We start from the raw sequence: 24,282 nt of genomic DNA, 5'->3' as shown, positions 1-24,282 counted from the left end.
CATATTTGAAATATTTGTACCCTAAAAGAAAAAGATAAAATAATATATCTATGCCCTATGACCTAGTAATTCTACTTCTGGGAATCTATTCTAGAAAAAATAGTGAAAGATGCAGACAAAGACTCATGTACAAATATATTCATCAACACATTGTTTATAATGACAAAATTTGGAAACAACTTAAATGTCTGTTTTAGACTGGGTTTCCCCAGAAGCAGACCCTGAGGCAAGGTTGTGAATGCATGTAGTTTATTTTAGAAGTGATTCCAGGAAGCACCAGTAGAGGAGTAAGGAAATGGGTCAGGGAAGGAAAGAAAGCCTCTAAAGTGTGAGTTATTAAGCAGGTTTCCACCATGGATGAGTGGAGCTCAATCCCATTGGGAAACACTGGGAAACAATGTAGATCACACCTCAGAGCTATCCCACCTGGTGAATGAGGAAGCTTGGGCATTTACCCACCAACTCCCCATCTGTCATTGTTTGATGTGGCTTCTGGGAGCATTAACTTCCTAAAATGTCCATTTTGCAGCACATATGGACTAAGAGGAGAATCGTAGGTATTTATAGTAAGCAGCCTCCAATGTGCAGAGGTAAGTGCCAAGGTGATACAGGGAGGACACTGACAATTTCCAACAACAGGTGAATGATGGATTATCAGAGGCCAATAAAAAATTGCTTTTTAATGCTGAAGAAAATTGAAACTTCTTTCTCAGAATGCAATAGAAAAGAAAAAAAAGACCAAATAGTGAAAGACAAAATGATAGACATAGAGGAAAAACAAGCATAAGCCAATAAACATGTAATTGGTGTTCCTTAAGAGATTAGAATAAATGAAACAAGCTATAAAAAGAGCTAATAAAAGCTATAAAAGAGAATTTTCTAGACATGAAAAATGACCTAGTGAGAATTGAAAGGCTTTAGCACTTCCTGTGCAAAATCAATGAAAAAGACTCCATTTAAATGTATTCTGGAAAGCAGAATCATAAGCAATAAAAAGGGAAAAATCTCCACCGACAGAAAAAAGTTAACACAGAAGAACAAAACTCAAACTGGCCTCAAACTTCATCTGCAAAAGTAGTGTGAAAGGTAATAAAGTAACATATACAGAGTTTTGAAAGTTAAAAATGTTGTGAACTAATAACTTTACATAAGACCCAGTTGACTTTCACATAGGAAGTGAATGAAGAAACTTGGGAGAGTAGTTCCACCTGTTAAAAGAAAGAGGGAAATGATATAGCACCCAAGGAATTTCCAAAGATAAAGTTCTTATAAAAACTAATAGCTAGACCCAGCAATCCCACTACTGGGTATATACCCTGAGAAAACCATAATTCAAAAAGAGTCATGTACCAAAATGTTCATTGCAGCTCTATTTACAATAGCCTGGAGATGGAAACAACCTAAGACCCCATCATCGGATGAATGGATAAAGAAGATGTGGCACATATATACAATGGAATATTACTCAGCCATAAAAAGAAACGAAATTGAGCTATTTGTAATGAGGTGGATAGACCTAGAGTCTGTCATACAGAGTGAAGTAAGTCAGAAAGAGAAAGACAAATACCGTATGCTAACACATATATATGGAATTTAAGAAAAAAAAGGTCATGAAGAACCTAGGGGTAAGACAGGAATAGAGACACAGACCTACTGGAGAACGGACTTAAGGATATGGGGAGGGGGAAGGGTGAGCTGTGACAAAGCAAGAGAGAGGCATGGACATATATACACTAACAAACCTAAGGTAGATAGCTAGTGGGAAGCAGCCGCATAGCACAGGGATATCAGCTTGGTGCTTTGTGACCGCCTGGAGGGGTGGGATAGGGAGGGTGGGAGGGAGGGAGACGCAAGAGGGAAGAGATATGGGAACATATGTATATGTATAACTGATTCACTTTGTTATAAAGCAGAAACTAACACACCATTGTAAAGCAATTATACCCCAATAAAGATGTTAAAAAAGAAAAACTAATAGCTCACAGTCAGAAATGTAACACACACACAAGATGACATATCAGAACCGCAAAAACTGCAGACTTAAGCTATCAGAATTATCAGAATAATTATGTATCAAGAAATAAAAGAGTCTTGAAAATATGAGCACAGGATATAAAAATAACTAAGTTTTTATAAAATATTTTACCGAACAATAGCAGAATACATATTCTTCTCAAGCTCATATGGAACAATTACTAAGATAAACCACATTCTGGGCCATAAAATACATCTTAACAGATTTTTAAAAATAGAAATTATACAATGCATGCTCTCAAACCACAACAGAATTAAACTAGAAATCAATAACAGGAAGTCCCAGTTAATGCAATATGACAAGAAAAGTAAATAAAGGTATACAGATTGGGAAGGAGGAAACAAAACTATCTTAGTTCACAGATGACAGGACTGCCTATGTAGAAAATCTCAAAGAATCAACAACCACAAAAAACTCCTGGAACCAATATCAATTATATATAACAAGGTTGCAGGATACAAGGTTAATATACAAAAATCAATTCATTTCTTACACACCAGCAATGAACAATTGGAATTTGAAATTAAAATACAGTACTATTTATTTTAGCACCAGAAAGAAAGGAAGAAGGGAGGGAGGGAGGAAGGAAGGGGAAAAAATACTTAGGTATAAATCTAGCAAAATATGTACAAGATCTAAATAAGAAAAATTATGAAACTCTGACCAAAAAAATCAAAGAAGAACTAAACAAATGGAGCAATTGTCTATGTTCATGGTTAAGAAGACTTAAGATTGTTAAGATATCAGTTCTTGCCAACTTGATCTATAGATTCAACACAATCTCCATCAAAATCCAAGCGATTTCTTTTGTGGATATTGAAAAACTGATTCTAAAGTTTATATGGAGAGACAAAAGACCCAGAATTGCCAACACAATATTGAAAGAGAACAAAGTCAGAGAACTGACACTATTCAACTTCAAGACTGACTATAAAGCTACAGTAATCAAGACAATGTGGTACTGGCAAACAAAACAAAGCAAAAACAAAAACAATAAAAAATAGATCAATGGAATAGAATACAAAGCCCAGAAACAGACCCATACAAAGAGTCAAATGATCTTTAACAAAGGAGCAAATGCAATTCAACGGAGAAAGAATACTTTTTTTCAACAAATGATGCTGAAACAACTGGACATCCACACGCAAAAGAGAGAGAGAGAGAGAAAAAACAATCTAGACACAGACCTTACACCCTTCACAAAACTTGTCTCAAAATGGATCATAGACCAAAATATGAAATGCCAAACTATAAAACTCCTAGAAAATAACACAGGAGAAAATCTAGATGACCGTGGGTTTAACAATGACTTTTTAGATAAAACATCAAAGGCAGGGGCTTCCCTGGTGGTGCAGTGGCTGAGAGTCTGCCTGCCAATGCAGGGGACACGGGTTCGTGCCCCGATCTGGGAAGATCCCACATGTCGCGGAGCGGCTGGGCCCGTGAGCCATGGCCGCTGAGCCTGCGCGTCTGGAGCCTGTGTTCCGAAACGGGAGAGGCCACAACAGTGAGAGGCCCGCGTACCGCAAAAAAAAAAAAAAAAAAAAAAAAAAAAAAAAACTCAACAATAAGAAAACAACCCAATTTTTTTAATGGGCAAAGATCTGAACAGACACCTCACCAAGAAAAGGGCAAGTGACATCATATATCATTAGGGAATTGCAAATTAAAACATGAGATACCACTACACACCTATTAGAACACTGAAAATCCAAAACACTGACAATACCAAATACTTGCAAGGCTGTAGAACAACAGGAACTCCCAGTGCTAGTGGGAATGTGAAATGGTAGAGCCACTTTGGAAGATAGTTTCGTAGTTTCTTAGAAAACTAAACTTATTCCTAACACACAATCCAGCAATCATGGTCCTTCGTATTTACCTAAATGAGTTGAAAACTTATGTCCACATTAAGACCTGTATACAAATATATACAGCAACATTATTCATAGTTGCCAAAACTTGGAAGCAACCAAGATGTCCTTTACTAGATGAATGGATAAATAACTGTGGTACCTCTGCACAATGAAATATTATTCAGTGCTAAAAAGAAATGAGCCATAAGGCCATGAAAAGACATGGAGGAACTTTAACTTTATATTACTAAGTGAAGGAAACTAATCTGAAAAGACTCCATACTGTTTGATTCCAACTATATGACATTTCTGGAAAAGGCAAAACCATGGAGTCAGTAAAAAGATAGTGCTAGTAAAAAGATAGTTGCCAGGGGTTTGTGGGAAGGAGGTATGAACAGGTGGAGCACAGGGGATTTTTAGGGTAGTGAAACTATTCTGTACTATAAGGATGAATACTTGTCCTTATACATTTGTCAAAACCCATAGAATGTAAACACAAATTGTGATCCCTCATGTATACTATGGACTTGGTTGATATGTCAATACTGGTTCATCAGTTGTACCAAATACACCTCTGGCTAGGGATGTAGATGGTGGGGGAGGTTGGGGGGCGTTGCAGGGAATAGGTAGGAACTCTCTGTATTTTCCATTCCATTTGCTGTGAAACTAAAATGGCTCCAAGAAATAAAATCTATTGATTTTTTAAAAACTGACTTAAGAAGAAACATAAAACCAAGTAGTCCTATGATCAAATATACTGAATTAAGTATTGAAAATATTTTTATAAAGAAAACAAATCCAGAAGATTTGAATAGTAAATTCTATCAAACATTTAAGAAAAAAATTATTCTATAGAAAATAAGGACCTATTCCCCAATTTTTTAGTAAGTATATCATAATGGATATGAAAACTTGAAAATAACATTAAAAGAAAGGATAACTCAGACCAACCTTATATATAAGCTAGATGTAAAACTTTCAATCAAAATATTAGCAAATCAAATTCAGAAATATATAAAAATGATAATACATTATGTTCCAGTTAAGCCTTATCCCTCAAATGCAAGGTTGTTTAACATTTTTAAAAATCAGATTTTTTTGTTCACTTCTGTTTTATTGAACATCTTATTTTCACTTTTTAAAAACTATTTTAAGAAACATTGCTATGTTTGCATTTAAGTCCCCATTTACACCTTTGTGCTAAATTTCTTTCTGTAGCGATTATAATGATTTATATTCTGTGACAGTGTTTGAGAACACCTGTTTTACATACTGTGAGCAACACTGAATGTTAACCTTCATAAATAATGCAATTTTGTAGGCAACAAATAGCATTTCCTTATTTTAACTTGCATTTATTTGATTACTCAGGAATAATCAGATTTTCATGTTTATTAGACATCTGTATTTCTTCTAGAAATGGGCTTTTTATTCATTCTTCCATTTTGGTTTTATGTTTTTCTTATTAAGATGGCCAATTTTATATTAAGAATATTAATCAGTTGTCTACATTATTATTGCAAATATTTTTCCAATTTCTTGCTTGATTAAAAATCAGATTAACATTAACAGATTAAAGAATGTAGTTATCTCAACAGATGGAGAAAAGACATATGAAAAATCAACATCTGGGACTTCCCTGGTGGTGTAGTGGTTAAGAATCCGTCTGCCAATGCAGGGGACATGGGTTCAATCCCTGGTCCAGGAAGATCCCACAAGCCGTGGAGCAACTAAGCCCGTGCGCCACAACTACCGAGCCTGTGAGCCACAACCACTAAAGCCTGCGCGCCTAGAGCCCATGCTCCGCTACAACAGAAGCCACCACAATGAGAAGTCCACGCACCACAACAAAGAGTAGCCCTTGCTCGCCCCAACTACAGAAAGCCCGCGCGCAGCAACGAAGACCCAACGCAGCCAAAAATTAAATAAATAAAATAAAAAATAGGCGTTTCCCTGGCGCAGTGGTTGAGAGTCCGCCTGCCGATGCAGGGGACACGGGTTCGTGACCCCATCCGGGAGGATCCCACATGCCGCGGAGCGGCTGGGCCCGTGAGCCATAGCCGCTGAGCCTGCGCGTCTGGAGCCTGTGCTCCGCAACCGGAGAGGCCACAACAGTGAGAGGCCCGTGTACCGCAGAAAAGCAAACAAACAAACAAAACCAAGGATGTCATGTATCATCACTTCCATTCATCATTGTATTGAAAGTGATAAGGCAAAAAAAAAAGGAAAAAGTTACTTGTGTGTGTGTGTATATATATATATATATATATATCTGAAAAGTGTCATTACTCACAGATTATGATTATCTACAATTGAAAACCCAAAGAAGTTTAGAATAAATTATTAGATTTTTAAGAGAATCGACAGTTACTGGATACAAAAACAATCTTAAAAAAAATCAGTTGTAATTATATCTGACGAACAAGTAGATAAATGCAGTTTAAGAACAGCTAATATTTCTCTTTTTTTTCATTAATTTATTTTATTTATTTTTGGCTGTGTTGGGTCTCTGTTGCTACGTGCGGGCTTTCTCTAGTTGCCGCAAGCAAGGGCTACTCTTCCTTGTGGTGCGCGGGCTTCTCATTGCTGTGGCTTCTCTTGCTGCAGAGCACGGGCTCTACGTATGCGGGCTCAGTAGTTGTGGAGCACAGGCTTAGTTCTCTGCGGCATCTTCCCGGACCAGGGATCGAACCCGCGTACCCTGCACTGGCAGGCAGATTCTTAACCACCGCGCCACAAGGGAAGTCCCTAATATTTATTAAGTCAGACAGAAAAAAAAAGTACTGTATGATCTCACTTATATGTGGAATCTAGAAAAGCTAAATTCAGAAACACAGAGTAGACTGGTGGTTGCCAGGGGCTGGGGAGAGGGGGAAATGAGAAGATGTTGGTCAAAGGGTACAAACTTCCAGCTATAAGAAGAGTAAGTTCTGGGGATCTAATTATAGCATGGTGACTATAGTTAACAGTACTGTGTTGTATTCTTAACAGATGCTAAAAGAGTAGATCTTAAATGTTCTCACCACCACAACAACAAAAAATGGTAATTATGTGAGGTGAAGGATGTGTTTACTAACTTTCTTCTGATAAATATTTTGCAATAGACATCTGTATCAAATCACCACATTGTACACCTTAAACTTATACAATGTTATATGTCAATTATATCTCAATAAAGCTGGGGGTGAGGGGAAGAACAGCTAAGATATCCAATTTTATCCAAAAAAAGAGGGAATTCCCTGGTGGTCCAGTGGTTAGGACTTCATGCTTGCACTGCCCAGGGCGTGGGTTCAATCCTTGGTCTGGGAACTAAGATCCCACAAGCCTCATGGCATAGCCAAAAAAAGTGACATGTACAAAAAAAGACCAAGTATTAGAAATAATTTTAATAAATATGCAAGACCTTTATGAAGAAAAATAGAGAACATTATTGATGGACATTAAGGAAAACAAATTAAAATGATAAGTAAAACATGTTCATAAATTGGAAGGCTTAATATCATATAAACTTTTAGCCCTAGTCACCAGTGTATGGGATACACAAAAGATAGAGAAACATGTTGAATTACACCATAAAAATACAATCCAAAACATGGAAAACTCTATAAAACCAACAATCCAGTTTCTTCAACAAATAAAGTCCAAGGAAAAAAATTAAAGATGGAGTTGAATTTATATATTAAATGAGACTTAAGAACAGTCAAAACCAATCCCAAGCGTTCTTACCACAGTAAAAAAAAATGTTTAAATCCCAAACAAGATGTAAAAGTAAATAATTACATTTATGGGACAATTGGAAATCTGAAACTTCACTTTTAAGAAGTCATCAAGTTGCCCTTGATGATATTAAGGAATTATTGTGGTTTTTCTCTTTTGGGTGTTTTTGTTTGTTTGTTTGTTTTGACAATGATATTGGGGTTTTATTTTTTAGAGATATATACTGAATTACTTACAGATGTCTGGGATTTGTTTCAAAATAATATGATAGTAGGGGAAGATGGGGATATAGATGGGACAGAAGTGAACAGGACTGATGGCTGTTGGAGTATCAGTGTCTATGATGATGAGTACCTGAGAGTACATCATATTATTTGTTTTTGCATACGGTCAAAATTTTTAATTTTTAAATTAGATTAAATATATATCAAAAATTTCTCCAATTCCTTTATAGATTCAGTACAATCCTAACCAAAATTCCAGGAGACTGATTAAATAAATGTAACATATATATGTTTATAAAACACTCGGCAGCCTTTAAAATGATGCTCTTGAAAAAAATTTAAGTACATTGAAAGTTGTTTATACATGTTGTCAAAAGGCTGATTATACAGCACTATGTGTAGTAAATGGCATTTATGTAAAAAAATAGACTAGCTGAGGACTAGAACTGAGATAAGTAGTTTCTGCTGAAAGCTGAGTATCAAGAGAGGTTAATTTACGTAAGTAATTCTTAATCTTCACTATGCATTAGAATCACATACAAGAACTTAAAAAATGTGCAGATGCCAAGGTCCTACACCAAAACTTTCCATTTCAACTGGTCCAAGATGGGACCAGGCATTGGTAGATTTTAAAACCTTACCAGGTGATTCTAATATGCACAGCTGAGAACCAATGATCCAGATTTGCAAAGAGAAGCACGGATGGATGGAGAGTAGGAAGATAGATGAAAGATAGATAGATAGATAATTTCATAGACAGATTTTTTATCAAGAGATAGATGATTGGTAGATAGATAATAGGTAGATTAGATAGTAGATCTGAAAGTCTGAAGGAAGGGAAGATGGAGGAGGGAAAGGGGACGGAGAAGAAAGGAGGGAATTTGGAATGACACAGCCAGATCAGAAATGAGCCACAACTCAATACCTAATTGAGGGCTTCCCTGGTGGCGCAGTGGTTGAGAGTCCGCCTGCCGATGCAGAGGACGCGGGTTTGTGCCCCGGTCCGGAAGGATCCCACATGCCGCGGAGCGGATGGGCCCGTGAGCCATGGCCGCTGACCCTGCGCGTCTGGAGCCTGTGCTCCTCAACAGGAGAGGCCACAGCAGTAAGAGGCCCGCGTACAGAAAACAAAACAAAACAAAACCTAATTGAACAAAGAAGAGAATGAAACAAAAATGAACATGGAAAATTATAATAAAATAAAAAGTGAATGTGTCTAGCTAATACAATGAAATTTGAGTTGTCTATCCTTTTATTTATTATATTTATTTAGAATCCATACATACCCTCTACTCACTTTACAAGGATACCTGTGATATCTCAAAAGTTAAAGAATGGGGAATAGCTTAATGAGTAAGCAGTTTCCTCTCGGGGTGATGAAAATGTTCTGTAACTGGATAGTGGCAATGGTTGTACAGCATAATGAATGTACTAAATGGCACTAATGGTAAATTTTCTGTTGTGTGTATTTTATCACAATAAAAAATACCTTAAAGAAAGATTGATTAAAGACTAAGATGGGGGACTTCCCTGGTGGTGCAGTGGTTAAGAATCCGCCTGCCAATGCAGGGGACACGGGTTCAAGCCCTGGTCCGGGAAGATCCCACATGCCGTGGAGCAACTAAGCCCATGCGCCACAGCTACTGAGCCCGTGTACCACAACTACTGAAGCCTGCATGTCTAGAGCCCAAGCTCTGCAACAAGAGAAGCCACCGCAGTGAGAAGCACGCGTACCTCAACGAAGAGTAGCCCCCGCTCTCCGCAACTAGAGAAAGCCCACGCACAGCAACAAAGACTCAACGCAGCCAAAAATAAATAAGTAAAATAAATAAATTTATTAAAAGACTAAGACGAGAACCAATTATAAGGAGCAGAGGATGTTACCAGGCAATTGGGATGAGTTAACTATTGCCTCCAGTACTAAATTTGTTCCAAGTCTCCTAGCAGTTAAGGCAAAAGAAGAAATGTGGCAGGTTATCGGGTTCTCTGTATATATTGAAGGGCTCCCTCTTGCTTCATTTTGTCCACTCACTGTATCACACACCCAGCGAGTGCAGGAGTGAAAGTGGGAGTCATTTGGAAGGTTTGACTCAGCTGAGAAAGGAGGATTTGCCTTGGCCGGGAGAGGCAAGTCAGAGCTCAGCTCCTTCCCCACTGAAGTGCCCGGCATCTGTTCAGAGCCTGTCATCGAACTGCTCTCAAGAATAGCAGCTCCTGCCACTGCATGGCCTCGGCCTCGGCTGGTGGGGCTGAATGGCTGTTTGTTCAGCCTGAGCCGGGCAGAATCAGTCCTGACAGTGATGGCCCAGTCGGTATTATGTAAGGAGACTCAGCTTACCTGCTCGTAGACAGACAAAGCGGATGATTTGACAGGCAAAACAGAGCCAGCCTCTTCACTCCCAGGCAGCCAAGGCGCTATTCAAAGCAAGGACCTGGAAGATTTTCATGAGGTGCTGACATACGAAGCCGGAATGCAGCAGGAACAAGGCAGAACTGACACCCCGTGAAGTCAGGCATGGCAGGTGTCTCCGGCATCCAAACTGGGCCTTCAGGAGCTCTGACTAGGTCCCACCCATGAGGGAGGGAGGGAGAGAGAGAGAGAGAGCTTTGAGACAGAAGCCCCAACTTTCAGGCCTGAGTCTTCAGCAAACCTCACCTTTACCACTGCCTTCATTATTGTTCAACTGAGGAAAACCTTCCAGGCCTTTGTCGTGGAACACAGGACCTGGGTGCACAGAGCCAAGAGTACTTGGTGCCCCGGTTACTGGCCAAGGCACCCACACCAGGAGCTAGTGGAGGAATCAAAGGAACAGGTATTGAGTGCCCACCACATGCCAGGCACCATCTAGGGGCTCCACCCTCAGGCACTGATTTCACCCTCACAGGAGTCCTACAAGGTCAGTACCCTGTTATCTCTATTTTGCACACGAGAAGACAATCTCCGAAAGAGGAACTTGCCCGAAGTCACACAGCTGGGAAATGGTACACCTGGGATTTGAACCCAGATCCCCTCAGCACCCAAACCCATGCTCTTTCTACCTAAAGTGAGCCGGTTCCTAAGACCCACAGACCCTAGAATCACACCCTGTTTTCAATCAAAGTGGCTTTGGCACTTTCTAGCCCTGTGACCCCGGTCGTATCCCTTCCCTTCTCAGGGCTGTCAACGTCCCCATCTGTAGTATGAGGTGCTTGTGAACACTGAACGAGGCAGGCAGATGAGGATGCTTGGTTGTTCACTGGTGTTGGGTCAGCATTGTTGAGCTTCATCACTCTTTGTGACTGTTCTCAAAAACCACCCCCACTCCCAAGGGGGACTGCCAGACCTATATAAATAACACTTTCTCTGGTCCCCTCAGGATTCTGGAAGAACATTCTCCGCCCAGTGTCATGAGCAACTTGAGAGCAGAATGGTACCCAACTTGTCTACCCACAAAATCATCTGCACAGAGCCCAGCATTTACTAGTGACTCGATAAATGCTGTTGAATGATCGAAAACATGCATGAATGGTTTGCCATGAGACATGTCACGTTTTGTGATGAAAAGAGCTGGGCAACAGAACACCTGATTCTGGCTTTGCCACTAACTCACTATGTGGCTTTGGGCCATTCACTGACCCTCTCTGGACCTCAGTGACCCCATTTATAAAATGAATTAGGTACTCTCTAGCAGCCCATGTCAACTCTGATTTTCTAGGGTTAAAGGGAAAGAAAGATCACACTTTCTGCAGTGATCTTCCCCTGTCCACTCAAAGGTAAAGTTATATCATAGTCACATTTGAGGATAGTCAGGAAACATTCTAAATAAGTGGCAGATCTGTAACCCCTGATTCAATCAGAAGCAGACAAGCAACATTCTTAACAAGCAGATCCTATGGAACAGAGACTCGCTCATGTGTGCACAGTACTTTACAGTTTGCAAAGCACTTCCCCTCCTTTCTCTCATTCAAACCTCAGCACAGACTTATGAGGGGAACAGGACATATGTCACCACCCCATTTATTGACTTGCTCCCAGGGGCATATGGAGGAAAACTAGTAGAGCTGGGATGTGAAAGGAGAACCAATTCCTGACCTCAAATTCTGCTTCTTTCCCTTTACACAGCTCACTTGTACACAGATAGTGAGATCCAGGAGATGAACTCATTCAACCAAAACCAGATTTGGAGGGTCACAAGTTTACCATCTGGGTGGAAAACTGTCCAGCACAATGGAGCATTTTAAAGTCAAATTTGGGGCAGAAGGGTGCAGTGCACTGATACCAGGTGGGCTTGTGGCCATGGAGAGTCAGCTGTGCAGGAAGGAAGAGTCCAAGCCCATATCCAGGCATTGTATGCCATCTCCACGCAGCTGCTGGAGGATGACCTGCACGCAATCTCTAAACACTGAGATACTGAACTACTGTGATGCCCCACAGATAAACAGCCACCGCCAAGCCCCCATTCCCACCCCTACCCATGCCCCCAGCTGTCCTGGCTGTCTCAGTGCCTCCCCTGGGATTCCCTGGAATGCCCCAAGATTCTGCAACTAAAGGGTTAAAGCCTGAAACAGCCAGAAGTGGGGGTTGGCGGGGCCCACTGTCCTAGCAGGCCTCCATTCTGATTGGTCCTGGTTCAGCACATACACTCTGATTGGTCAGCACCCCTCAACTTACTGGTTTGGTTTTTTAACAGCTTTATTGAGGTATAATAGATATAAAAAAACTGTACATATTGAATGCATTATTTTGATGAGTTTGGACATATGCATATACCTGTGATACTATCACCACAATCAAGGTGACAGACATACCTATTACCTCAGAAAAATTCATTATGTCCCTTCATTTGTATGTGTGTGTGTGATAAGAACATTCAGCATGAGATCTACCCTCAACAAAATTTTAAGCACACAACACCTTATTGTTAACTATAGGCACTATGTCCTACAGGAGATCTCTACAACTGATTCATCTTGTATAACTGTAACTCTATACTCATTGAACAACATACTCTTTGTTAAATATGTTTACTATTACTCCAGTCGGCTAGAGAGACTGTGGGGAGTCTCTTAGTGCTTTTCAATTGCTTTGAGTGTGAGAATAGTTTTTTAACAGCTATAAATTCCACAGTTCTCACAACATGCACACATATATGTAAGGTAGACATACTTTTTAGTAAACATTGATTGATAAGTTTCAGGTCCAAAAATGACCAAAACTTCGGTAACATCTTGAAATGGATTTGCATTTTATTTATGACGCAACTTTACACACACTTGAAAAGTAATCATACATATATACAAGATCTATGAATGACTTAATCGATAGACAATGTCTAGTGCTCTTGTGGACTGGAGCATACTTTGCAGTCTTCTCTTCCATGGGGTAAGGACAACTACTAACCTAGCCAAGCAAATCTTCCCCCTCCATTCAATGGCTGAAGAAACAACCTGGAGAGGAGATTGGACCTTCTGAAACCCACTGTTGGGCTGCAGCCTGCAGACCTGCAAGCCCTATAGTTGCTCAGCCTCAAGACTGAAGAAAGAGCCCGAAGACAGTGACAGAGACACACAATGGTTTATGGGACAAAGGATCTCACAAAAGGGTCCTGGAGTGACACCCCACTGTTGACGTGGATGGCAGGCAGCCACCTTCACTACCACGGAGAGAGGGAGGTTACCAGTTATAGAGGGAACTGACATCAGGTTGGCTCATTGGTTACCAGGGAAACCATCAGAGGTGCGTGCCCCTCACTACCCTTTGATAAACTGTCCTAGTGGAGACGTTCTGATCTAAAGATTAGAACAATCACTAGCTGGGGCCAAAGGAACATACCTAGGCATCTACTGATTAGGCTCTATGATCACGAGGGAGGGTCAGTCAGGTGAGTAGGGTATAGGTGAGGCAGGGACTGGTAGAGCAGAGGAGGTACAGAGAGCAAGAGAACAGCCATCTTGCGTGGCCTGATCATACACGCACTCATTACTTGGAGCTAAAATTTGAAGCAGCTTCACATCTAAGATTTATTGTGTCTAGGGGTGTTGGATTAGGGGGTGCTGACTGGGCAGAAGACATCTTCTCAAGTCGGGCCACCAGTGACTCTTCCCTTATAAGGCAGATATTCATGGAGGTAGCCAGAGCAAAGACCTACTGTCTTTTCGCTGACTGAGGTGGACCTTACAGAGGCCACTCAAGCCTGTAGGGTAGGGGATGCGGGGAGGTTTTGCAACATGACTCAGTCTCTAAGGAGAGCCCAGGCTATCAGCTGAAAACTGAGTGATCAGAGGATCTGCACTTCTTACTGTCCACTAGAACTTACTCAAAGAGGTCTTATGGGCTCTAGAGGCAATGACACTGTGAGGCAGAGTGGGCTTTGACAGGAAACAGAGGGGGGTTCAAATCCATCTCAAGTATATGGCCTTGGCCAAGTTTTACTTAATTTTCAGATTTCAATTTCTAAATCTTTAAAATGGGACTGTTCCGAGGATCGATTAAATGAACTAACATCAAAGCCTGATACACGTACATTGTTCAACAAATGTTCCATTTCCTAGAATCATCTGGAAATTCAAACTCCTCCATCTAGCAGGGAAACTACAGCCTGGCGATTTTTTTTTTTTTCAGCCTGACAATTCTGTCTACTTTTCCAACCCTTTGCTCTTTCTTCTTCTCTCCAATTTTCCCATATCCAGCACTACTCCAAAGCAGCTTTAAGCTCAGATGGGTCAGTTCTGCCAACCACACCCAGCTAAGCCACACCCAGATTCCTGATCCATAGAAACTGAGAGACAATAAATGTTGGTTGTTTTATGCCACTAATGTGGGGGTAATTTGTTATACAGCGATGGATAATAAACATATTATTAGTCATGAGGGAAATGCAAATTAAAGCTACACCGAGATACCACTATATACTAAAACGGGTAAAATTTAAAAGACTGTACTAATCAAGTTTTGGTAAGGAGATGGAGCAATTAAAACTCTCATCTACTGCTAGAAGAAATAAAAGAAATACAGCCACTTTGTGAAAAGTTTGGCAATTTCTTAAAGATGTAAACATACACCTACCATCTGACCCAGATATTCCTCTCCTAGGTATTTACCGAAGAGAAATGAGAACATAGCCACACAAAGACCTGTACACAACTATTCATAGCAGCTTGTTTATAAGAGTCAAAAATGGAAACAACCCAAATGTCCATCAACAAGTGAATGGATTAACAAACCATGGTATGGTCCATGTAATGGAATACTACTTAGCAAAAAAAAAAGTAATTGACTATTGATATCACAACATAGATGAGTATCAAAATAGTTATGCTGCATGAAAACAGACAAAATAAATACACTGTGTTATTCCATTTATATAAAGTTCAATAAAATGCAAACTATTCTATAGTGACATAAGTAGATCAGTGATTGCCTACAGATATGGGGGGGTGGGAATGAATCAATCACCAATCACAAGGGGCATGAGGAAGCTTTTAGGGGTGATGGATATGTTAATTATCTTGATTGTGGTGAGTTGCAAAATGTCCTTAGAGACAACTTGGTAGCACTATACGAAGAAACACAAAAATGTTCCTCATTCCATAAATCTCGGTCTTAGGAATTTGTCTTAAGGATAATTCAAAAGAAATACTAAGCTCTTTATACAAACACATAGCAGCATCACCTATATCAAAGATACCGGAAATTATCTAATTGCCTAGCTACCATAAAGGGGTTAAATCAACACTAGACCATTTCATCTCCAACTACAAATGAAAAATGGGAAGTAAGGGGCAACATGTAGATATGTTTACAAAATAATGCAAATGCATTGTATATAAAGACCACAGAATTGTACATACACTATGGTTACACCTATATAAACATATATATGTGCATAAGAACACAAAGGAGAAAAAAAAACAGAACATAGAAAAGCCTAGTAGATGAATGATAGGTAATTGGCACGTGGGTGACGTTTTTCTTCTGGCTTTGTCTCCTGTAATGTTATGATGCTTCCGTAACAGTTTTTTAAATGTTTTCTTGTTAGTTTTGGCTCAGTCTCCCAGAGTCCTAGAGTGACACCCCACCGTTTATTATTCCGAGTCTTGCATCTGTCAGCTACCATCATCAGCACCTCAGTGTGGTCAGCCACAGGCCCAGTCAGCTTGCTTTCTATGCCTTCTTGTATATCATTGATAAAATGCTGAACAGAGCTATGGTGTGGTGTGGAGGACGCACTCTTTTCTTCCATCACTGTTAGTCTGCTTAGGTTATTTCCGTTCCATAAATGACAGAAAGCCAGTTCCCAAGGGAGGAGTACTAGAAGGTGGTAAGCAAAGTGAACCTGGAGAAGAAGGTGGAGCTGCTTACCTGAGCTTGGACTGTATGACTCACTCACTGGGTAAAACCAATGTCAATCATCTCTGGCCAACAAATGCCCCCACAATCAGAGACAGCTCCACAAATTACACATAGGAAATAGTAGGCTGTCTATGAGAAAGTTAGAACTTAGAAAAAAAAAGTAATAGAAACCTATAGATAGAAGCTATTGTATTATTCCACTGACCCAGAGCTAAGCTCCAGTAGTCCATTTGGTCCCAAGACCTGGGGCCAGTTTGGCTTGGCCAGCGCTCAAAGAAAAAGAGCCATATACAACACCCACCAAGGGTGAGGCCCCCTAAAGGGACTCTCACCTCTTTCCTTCTCCTGGAGTATGTCCAAATCCATATCAGGAGAGTAAGCCCAGATCCCCTCATCATCCCCATGGCCCCTGGACATCTACCCTACTGGGTGACAAGTAAGTGGATGGCTTCAGGACTAAAGAATATGTCTCTGAATATGCCCAGCTCAATGTTGAAGTTTTCCCCAACCCCCCTGCCAAAAGGTTGGGCCAGATCTGCCTAGATAGAAACCAGGGCTGCATACAGATCCAAGGCCCTAAGTTTCCAGGACACCAGGGAGAGAGGCTGCCCTGCGAGACACTCAGACTTCAGCCCAGTAGGGCCAAGCTGGCCCAACTGTGCCTCTCAGATGGCCCCAGGATCATCCCAGAGGCCTCCATACCTGAACCTAGGGAAGAAGATGCTGTTCTGAGTCTGAACCTTCCCTTAAGCCCTATCATCTGCGAGATCCCTGCTTCTGGGCTCTTTTGCAGCTGCCCACCTGCCTAGATGGCATATCAAGTCATTATGCCTTCCAGATCCAGCACTCTGCCTGTTCTCCTGGATGTACCCCCAACACCCAGTTAGTGACAGGCCTGAGACTTGCCCCCAGGTCTCCTGATATGTTAGTGCATTTAATGTTCATAAAGTGCTTAAAACAGTGTCTGCACATAGAAGAGTTTTGCATGTGTTTGCAGTTAACAAAAGCAACCATCACAACTCTTTTATGACATTAATATTATCCCCATTTTATAGATCGAAAAACTGAGGTTCGAAGTGAATAAGTGGCCAAAGGTAACACAGCTGGGAAGAGGTAGAGACAGGAACTGACCCAGGACTGACTCTAAGTAACTGGCTCTCATAGCAGAGCCACATTGTTCCTTGAGTGCTGGGGACCTGTGTGTCCAGTTGCAGGAAGCCATACTTCCTGTCACCAAGGAACTCCCAGAGAAGAACAGAGACAGTCACATAACCAAATTACTACACCACAAAAATGTGTGACAAGTGCCAAAATCCAAACATGCTGGGGCAGGCCCAAAGAGGGTGTGTTTGACTTACTCAGGCAGATCAAGGAGGACTTCCCAGAAGAGGAGACATTTGAGCTGAGGTGGGCCAGCTTTTCCAGCTTTTCCAGGCTGAGGGCAAGAACTTATGTGAGAGAAGGAGAAGACTTTGTGAGGGAGGGGGGGCAGTCCTCTGAAGCTGGGGGCAGGGAAGACCAAGGAAGAGAGTAGGGGTGGGAGGGGGCTGCACTGTGTCCGAAGGGCCCTGAACTGCCAGGCTAGGCAAAGTGTACTTGATCTTGCCCTGGAGGACGCAGAGGCACTGAGAGCCTTTGAACAGCCAAGTGGCCTGGTTTGTGCAGAGACAGACAGCGGGAGTGCCCTGCTGGAGAGGACTATCTGGAGCCTTAGACTTGTCCAGGAGGCTGGCGTGTGTAACCTTGTGCTCCCCTCCTCCCCAGCCAGGCTCAGCAGAGCTGAGGGAGCTGAGCGCTTCAGAGGTGCTTGGGCAGAAAGGCTGAGGATCAGGACCCCCACGCTCCAGGGTCCTCCTGGGTGAAGCTGCATCTGTCCCAGCCCTGCCACTGTCTGCACTATCCTCCAGGACAGAAGAGGCTGATATGGGCAGCCCAACCCTGGTTGAAGTGTGCAGGCTCTCTTTTCGAGTGACTCTGGGGATACATGCCCAGAAAGGGAGGATACATGCAGGCCAAGGAGGCAAAAGGGCAGACGGTGAGATTAAGAAAGATACACGCTCTCAGGCTAAAACAGAGAAAGAAAGCCAAAAAAGCCCGAAGGAAGGAGACCAGAGGAGAGCTGGGCCGCCCACGCACGTGTGTGTCCAAGGACAAGTGTCTTCGGGCTCCCATGCTATTGCCCACCTGGCACTGTGGGCACTGAGCAATCAGCCAGCTGGGCTGGGTACCTGCCTGAGGCACTGTACCAAGCTCTAACCACCCCTGTCCGCACCCCCGCCCCAACCCCGGGAGCCTGGACTGAGCTTGGGGCGAGGTGCCCTGATGGTCACAGTGCCGGGCAGGAGGAGGGGTCAAGGACTGGAATCAGAGGCCTGGGGCTCCGGGCGGAGCCTGGCCTGGGGAGGGGAGACGAGTCACTGTCTCTTCCTGTACCTCACGCGGTACTAGAATCCAGTCTAGTGTGTTTCCCTTTGAGAGGGAAAAGGGAGTAATCAGAGGCCCTTTTGAGATTGTCTTGCAGACCATGAACTCTGCAGCCCGAAATGAACATTCACAATCTTCCCTGCTTCTCAGAGTCCTAAGGCTGGGCATAGAGTTCGGAATACCCAAGAAACCAGGAGGCCCAATGATTCTAGAGGACCGCTCCTGCCCCCCAGGTCCTAGAATCTAACCGACTTGCTGGCCTCGCTGAGAATTCCCGGGGTCCTGCTCTCACCAACTCCGCTAGGGACCGCGGCTTTCCCAGGAGAGGCCACTGCCAACAGTCCGCTCTCTCCCGCTCGGTGTGAGCGGACTAGGATCTTACCTTGTGTTCCTCAGTCCTTGGCTCAGGAACGCTCACTGAGCGCCTGAGAAAGCGCCGAGAAGCTAACCTGGGGTCGGGGGTAAGGCCCGGGCTCAAGGCCCGCTCGGACCCGGGCTCGCTGTGCAAGGTGGGACAAGTCCGCAGCCTCTCCGAGTCGGCTTGCCCTTTTCGCCGCAGCCGCGGAGCTCCTGGATGTCCCAGCAGTTTCCTGAGCTACCCATTCCGGGGCGAGATAACAGTGTTGGGACAGGGCTCTGAGGCAGGGATTGGGAGTTTCCCTGAGGTGAGCCGGGAGTCTGGTGGCAGGGTGCAAGCTAAGCGGGGTGATGGGAAGCAGAAGGATCCCCTCTCTGGGCCTCAGTTTCTCTGCCTGGTCCTGGGGTGATAATTCTCTGTTCACAGTATTTAAGTGAACCAATGGCAAGAAAGCGCTAGAAGCTGTGTTGCCCTGACCAAGCTCCGGGGTCCCTGCGCGTCGGTGGGAGCAGAAAAAAAGCCACATCCACGCAGACTCGAAGACTGGAATACCCTCCCCACACACATTCTCCCTTCTAGGCGGGCAGAAAGCATTTTACTTTAATCAACCACTACTTCTTTGAGGGGGGGCATCTCATTTCCGCACATGAGTGGGAAGGACTTGAATTTTCCCCAGCAGCTTATCTTTTTTCACAACCAAGTTTCACCCTGTAAACAATTTAAAAGACAAGAAGATAATGACGGGTTGGTGATGCACCCCACTCCATCTTCTTGACTCCCTGGAAGCGGGGGGCGACAGGTAGGGAGTCCCCCACTTCACAGATGGGGAAACTGAGCCAGTAAATGAGCTAGCTGTAATCTGAGCTCTCACTCCGTACCACCGCTGTGACTAGCGGCTGGGCTGTGTGTGACACAGGACCGACCTCCTTTTTGGCACTCTGAGGCCATACAGCCCACTGACCCTGACTGACTGCCCCAGAGTAATCCAAACAGAGGTCACTGTGTTCTGGCTGTGCCGAGATTCTTAGATCTGATTCGCAAGCATCTGGGCCTGGAGTTTCCATTGTCTCACTGTAAGGAGGACTTTAAGCACAAGTGAGGCTCTGAGAGAACTCAGGAAAAGACAGAGAGGCGATTAATCCTTTGTCAGTTGCTTCATTTGCAAATATTTTCTCCCATTCTGAGGGTTGCCTTTTCGTCTTGTTTATGGTTTCCTTGGCTGTGCAAAAGCTTTTAAGTTTCATTAGGTCCCATTTGTTTATTTTTGTTTTTATTTCCATTTATCTAGGAGGTGGGTTAACAAGGATCTTGCTGTGATTTATGTCAGAGTGTTCTGCCTATGTTCTCCTCTAAGAGTTTTATAGTGTCTGGCCTTACATTTAGGTCTTTAATCCATTTTGTATTTATTTTTGTGTATGGGGTTAGGGAGTGTTTTAATTTCATTCTTTTACATGTAACTGTCCATTTTTCCAGCACCACTTATTGAAGAGGCTGTCTTTTCTCCACTGTATATTCTTGTCTCCTTTATCAAAGATAAGGATTAATCTCCAAAATTTACAAGCAGCTCATGCAGCTCAATAACAAAAAAAACAAACAACCCAATCCAAAAATGGGCAGAAGACCTAAATAGACATTTCTCCAAAGAAGATATACAGATTGCCAACAAACACATGAAAGAATGCTCAACATCGTTAATCATTAGAGAAATGCAAATCAAAACTACAATGAGATATCATCTCACACCGGTCAGGATGGCCATCATCAAAAAATCTACAAACAATAAATGCTGGAGAGGGTGTGGAGAAAAGGGAACCCTCTTACACTGTTGGTGGGAATGTAAATTGATACAGCCACTATGGAGAACAGTATGGAGGTTCCTTAAAAAACTAAAAATAGAACTACCATACGACCCAGCAATCCCACTACTGGGCATATACCCTGAGAAAACCGTAATTCAAAAAGAGTCATGTAGGGCTTCCCTGGTGGCGCAGTGGTTGAGAGTCCGCCTGCCGATGCAGGGGACGTGGGTTCGTGCCCCGGTCCGGGAAGATCCCAGATTAAAAAAAAAAAAAAAAAAAGAGTCATGTACCAAAATGTTCATTGCAGCTCTGTTTACAATAGCCAGGACATGGAAGCAACCTAAGTGTCCATCAACAGATGAATGGATAAAGAAGATGTGGCACATATATACAATGGAATATTACTCAGCCATAAAAAGAAACGAAATTGAGTTATTTGTAGTGAGGTGGATGGACCTAGAGTCTGTCATACAGAGTGAAGTAAGTCAGAAGGAGAAAAACAAATACGGTATGCTAACACATATATATGGAATCTAAAAAAAAAAATGTCATGAAGAGCCTAGGGGTAGGACAGGAATAAAGACACAGACCTACTAGAGCATGGACTTGAGGATATGGGGAGGGGGAAGGATAAGCTGTGATAAAGTGAAAGAGTGCCATGGACATATATACACTACCAAGCGTAGGGTGGATAGCTAGTAGGAAGCAGCCACATGGCACAGGGAGATCAGCTCGGTGGTTTGTGCCCACCTAGAGGGGTGGGATACGGAGGGTGGGAGGGAGGGAGACGCAAGAGGGAAGAGATATAGGAACATATGTATATGTATAAGTGATTCACTTTGTTGTAAAGCAGAAACTAACACACCATTGTAAAGCAATTATACTCCAATAAATATGTTAAAAAAAAAAAAAAGACAGAGAGGCTTCAGGGCCAGGAGGTAAGAAGCCTGAATTTCCTGAGTTTCCCTTTCAGTGTAGAACCTCCTCTGCAAGACTTTAAGCAAGCCCCTTCGGCAATCTGGGCCTAGTTTCCTTCCAGCTTGAATTTCCAAGATTTCCTTAAGGAGAAGAGCAGGTTACCTCTGCATCTGCATGAAGGGGCATCTGGGTCAAGAGATATGGAGGAATTTTCCATGACTCCTTGGATCCCCTCCTTCATATTTACGAAACCCTCTGAGGGCACTTCAAAACTCAGTAAAGCAGTTAGGGAAAGAGCTACCAGTATCTTCTACAGATCACCAGCACTCCTCCCCTGCCCCCCAAATTTAACATAAAATAGCCTGTGAGGGGACAGGTTTTTCCAAAAGGTGCTGGGGATACATGCAGGGCTGAAGGCGGCTACAAAGAGGATGGAAATCACCCAGCACCCGCCTACATCAACACCAACCCACCCCTGCTGGACTAGAAGACTGATTTCCAAGGGACTGGGACCCACGCCACAGCTTTCAAATGGTTCTCAGTGGGGTCTGTTACCCCTAAACACGTTAAGGAGCACTGCACCAGAGAAGAGGGGAAGACTGGGTGAGAGGAAATGGAGGAAATGGCCTGGCACCGAGGGGATCTTTATGTATAGTTTTGATCCAAACGGGTGAATTGTCCCAGTTCACTCAAATCGTTTAATTCAAATTTTACATCATGGATTCATAGAATCTTCAAAGTACAGAATTTTGAAATGTGTTATTAGAATAAAACATTTATGGAATAAAAGTTTTAGGATCCTTTGTTCATGAAAATCTCAGAATCATAATCTTTATAAATCTAATCTCAGGATGCTAAGGCTTGGTCTGTTGCACAGGTGTAGCTCAGTAGCCGCAAAGTTTGAGAAAAAGGAATCAGTTTTCTAGAATGGGTCCACAGTCACAGAACAATGAGGATCAAAATAGCATGAGACATGGAGGTTTCTAACCATAGTAATTTGAGCTTAAGAGTCTCTATCATAAAGTCATTACAGCATATGGTCACAAATATTATAAGAATTATTAGATTATTTGAGTTATAAAATAGTGGATCTAGAACTAATATTTTAGAATTAAATAAGAAGAGAGATGTGGATTTATAGGACCCAAATCTTCCAATCAGACATTCCTAGACAGGAACTCAAATTAAGTTATATGTTAGAGCTGCAATAATATCTAAAACCTAGAGAAGCTACAACTCCCAGTAGTGACATCATATTTTCAGGCACAAAATCTTACTCCCAGCATCTTAAGATATGGGGAATACTCTTTTACACTCTGACCAGAAGCTTAAAGTCATAGGAATATAATCACAGTCAAATAATTTAGACTTCTGGTCATGGAATCTTAGAACTACAGAATCACATTATTTGATTTATGGATTCACGTTAGGATGGTGGTCCAAAATTTAACATTTGGAAATCTGAATCTTGGAAATACAGAGAACCACAAACTCCAGTATTAAAAGATTGCTATAATGTATCTGGTTAAAATGTTAAACATTTTTTTTTCCCTTTGAAAAAACGTAACAGGATGCAACCTGGATTTTCGTAGCTTCGTTACTTTGGAAGAAGGAAGCTGGGAGGTTTCTGAGCGAGTGAAAAGCCTCTCGCGCCTTTCGAGCATGAATCCGCCGAGGAAGGTCTTCATGCAAACCGTTCAATTTGCTTCCACACCCGGGTCGCCGGAGCGAGGATCTGAACTCTTTGCCTCTTTCTTCCGAAGGCAGTTGCCCAATGCTTGGTGGGGCTGAACCTGCCCGGAGCTCATCTCCACGAAGAACGCGACTAAAGCCCCTGAAGGCCGCCGCCCGCACTCTCGCGGCTCTCTCCGCCCAGCCCTCCACCCGCAGCCCCGCGGAAAGCTGCGTCTCGGCCGGAGCCTGAAACCCCTGAGATCCGCACATGCTTTCCCGCCCCCAGTTCTCAGAGGAGAAAATTTAGGGCTTGTGACCAGGAAGGGACAGGCCCAGGGTGTCCCTGCGAACCCAGACCTGCGGGGCCGCCGCCGCAGGCGGTCTTGAGCGAGGCCGAATCAGGGCTTAGGGAGCTGGCGGGAAACGAACTCCGAAACTGGACACCCGCGAAGCGGACGGGTCCCGTCTGCCCGCCCCTTCCCCGGGAGACTCGCCTACCCAGAGCACCGCCAACCCCGGCCCCCACCTCTCGAAGCCCTCCGTCCCGCTGCGGGAAGGGGCTGCTCGGCTGCCCCCGGAGGTCTTGGGAGCCACTTGGAGCCTTCCTGGCTGGGCGAACTGGAGGAGAAGGTTGCTGCGAGAGGCAGAAGCCTAGCCTCCATCCTCTTTAAGCTGTGAGTCACTCCACATCATATAGAGAGGGGTCCCGAGCCACCCAAAGATAAAAGATTGGAGGGCGGGGGGGGAGACGTGTTGCGGCCTTTCCCTAAATATCAGCAATTGAGATACAAAACCTCGGTACAGTGGAGGAACCCGGAACCCACCGAGGGAAAGTGGCTACCTCTGGTACATGTCGAGGAAACGCACTCCCACCAGAGACGCAGGCAGGTGTGAGGTTCGGCTAAACTGCGAAGTCGCGGTGGAACCGTGGCAAGTCACCTCCTC

The 24,282-nt window shown here is 43.1% G+C and overlaps 1 protein-coding gene across 1 annotated transcript in view; it reads right to left on the bottom strand.

The window, feature by feature from the left end:
• Nucleotides 1-24,282, bottom strand: part of TRMO (tRNA methyltransferase O) — a 193,894-nt gene that overhangs the window by 112,746 nt on the left and 56,866 nt on the right. The window contains exon 7 of the mRNA XM_067743870.1: nucleotides 10,171-10,393. The gene's annotated coding sequence lies outside the window, so the exon portion shown is untranslated. The remainder of the gene's footprint in view (nucleotides 1-10,170; nucleotides 10,394-24,282) is intronic.

This window comes from Pseudorca crassidens, chromosome 7 (genome assembly GCF_039906515.1).
Source record: "Pseudorca crassidens isolate mPseCra1 chromosome 7, mPseCra1.hap1, whole genome shotgun sequence".
Lineage (NCBI taxonomy): Eukaryota > Metazoa > Chordata > Mammalia > Artiodactyla > Delphinidae > Pseudorca > Pseudorca crassidens.
The sequence above is the reverse complement of the archived record's forward strand: the minus strand, read 5'-3'. Positions and strand labels throughout refer to the sequence as shown.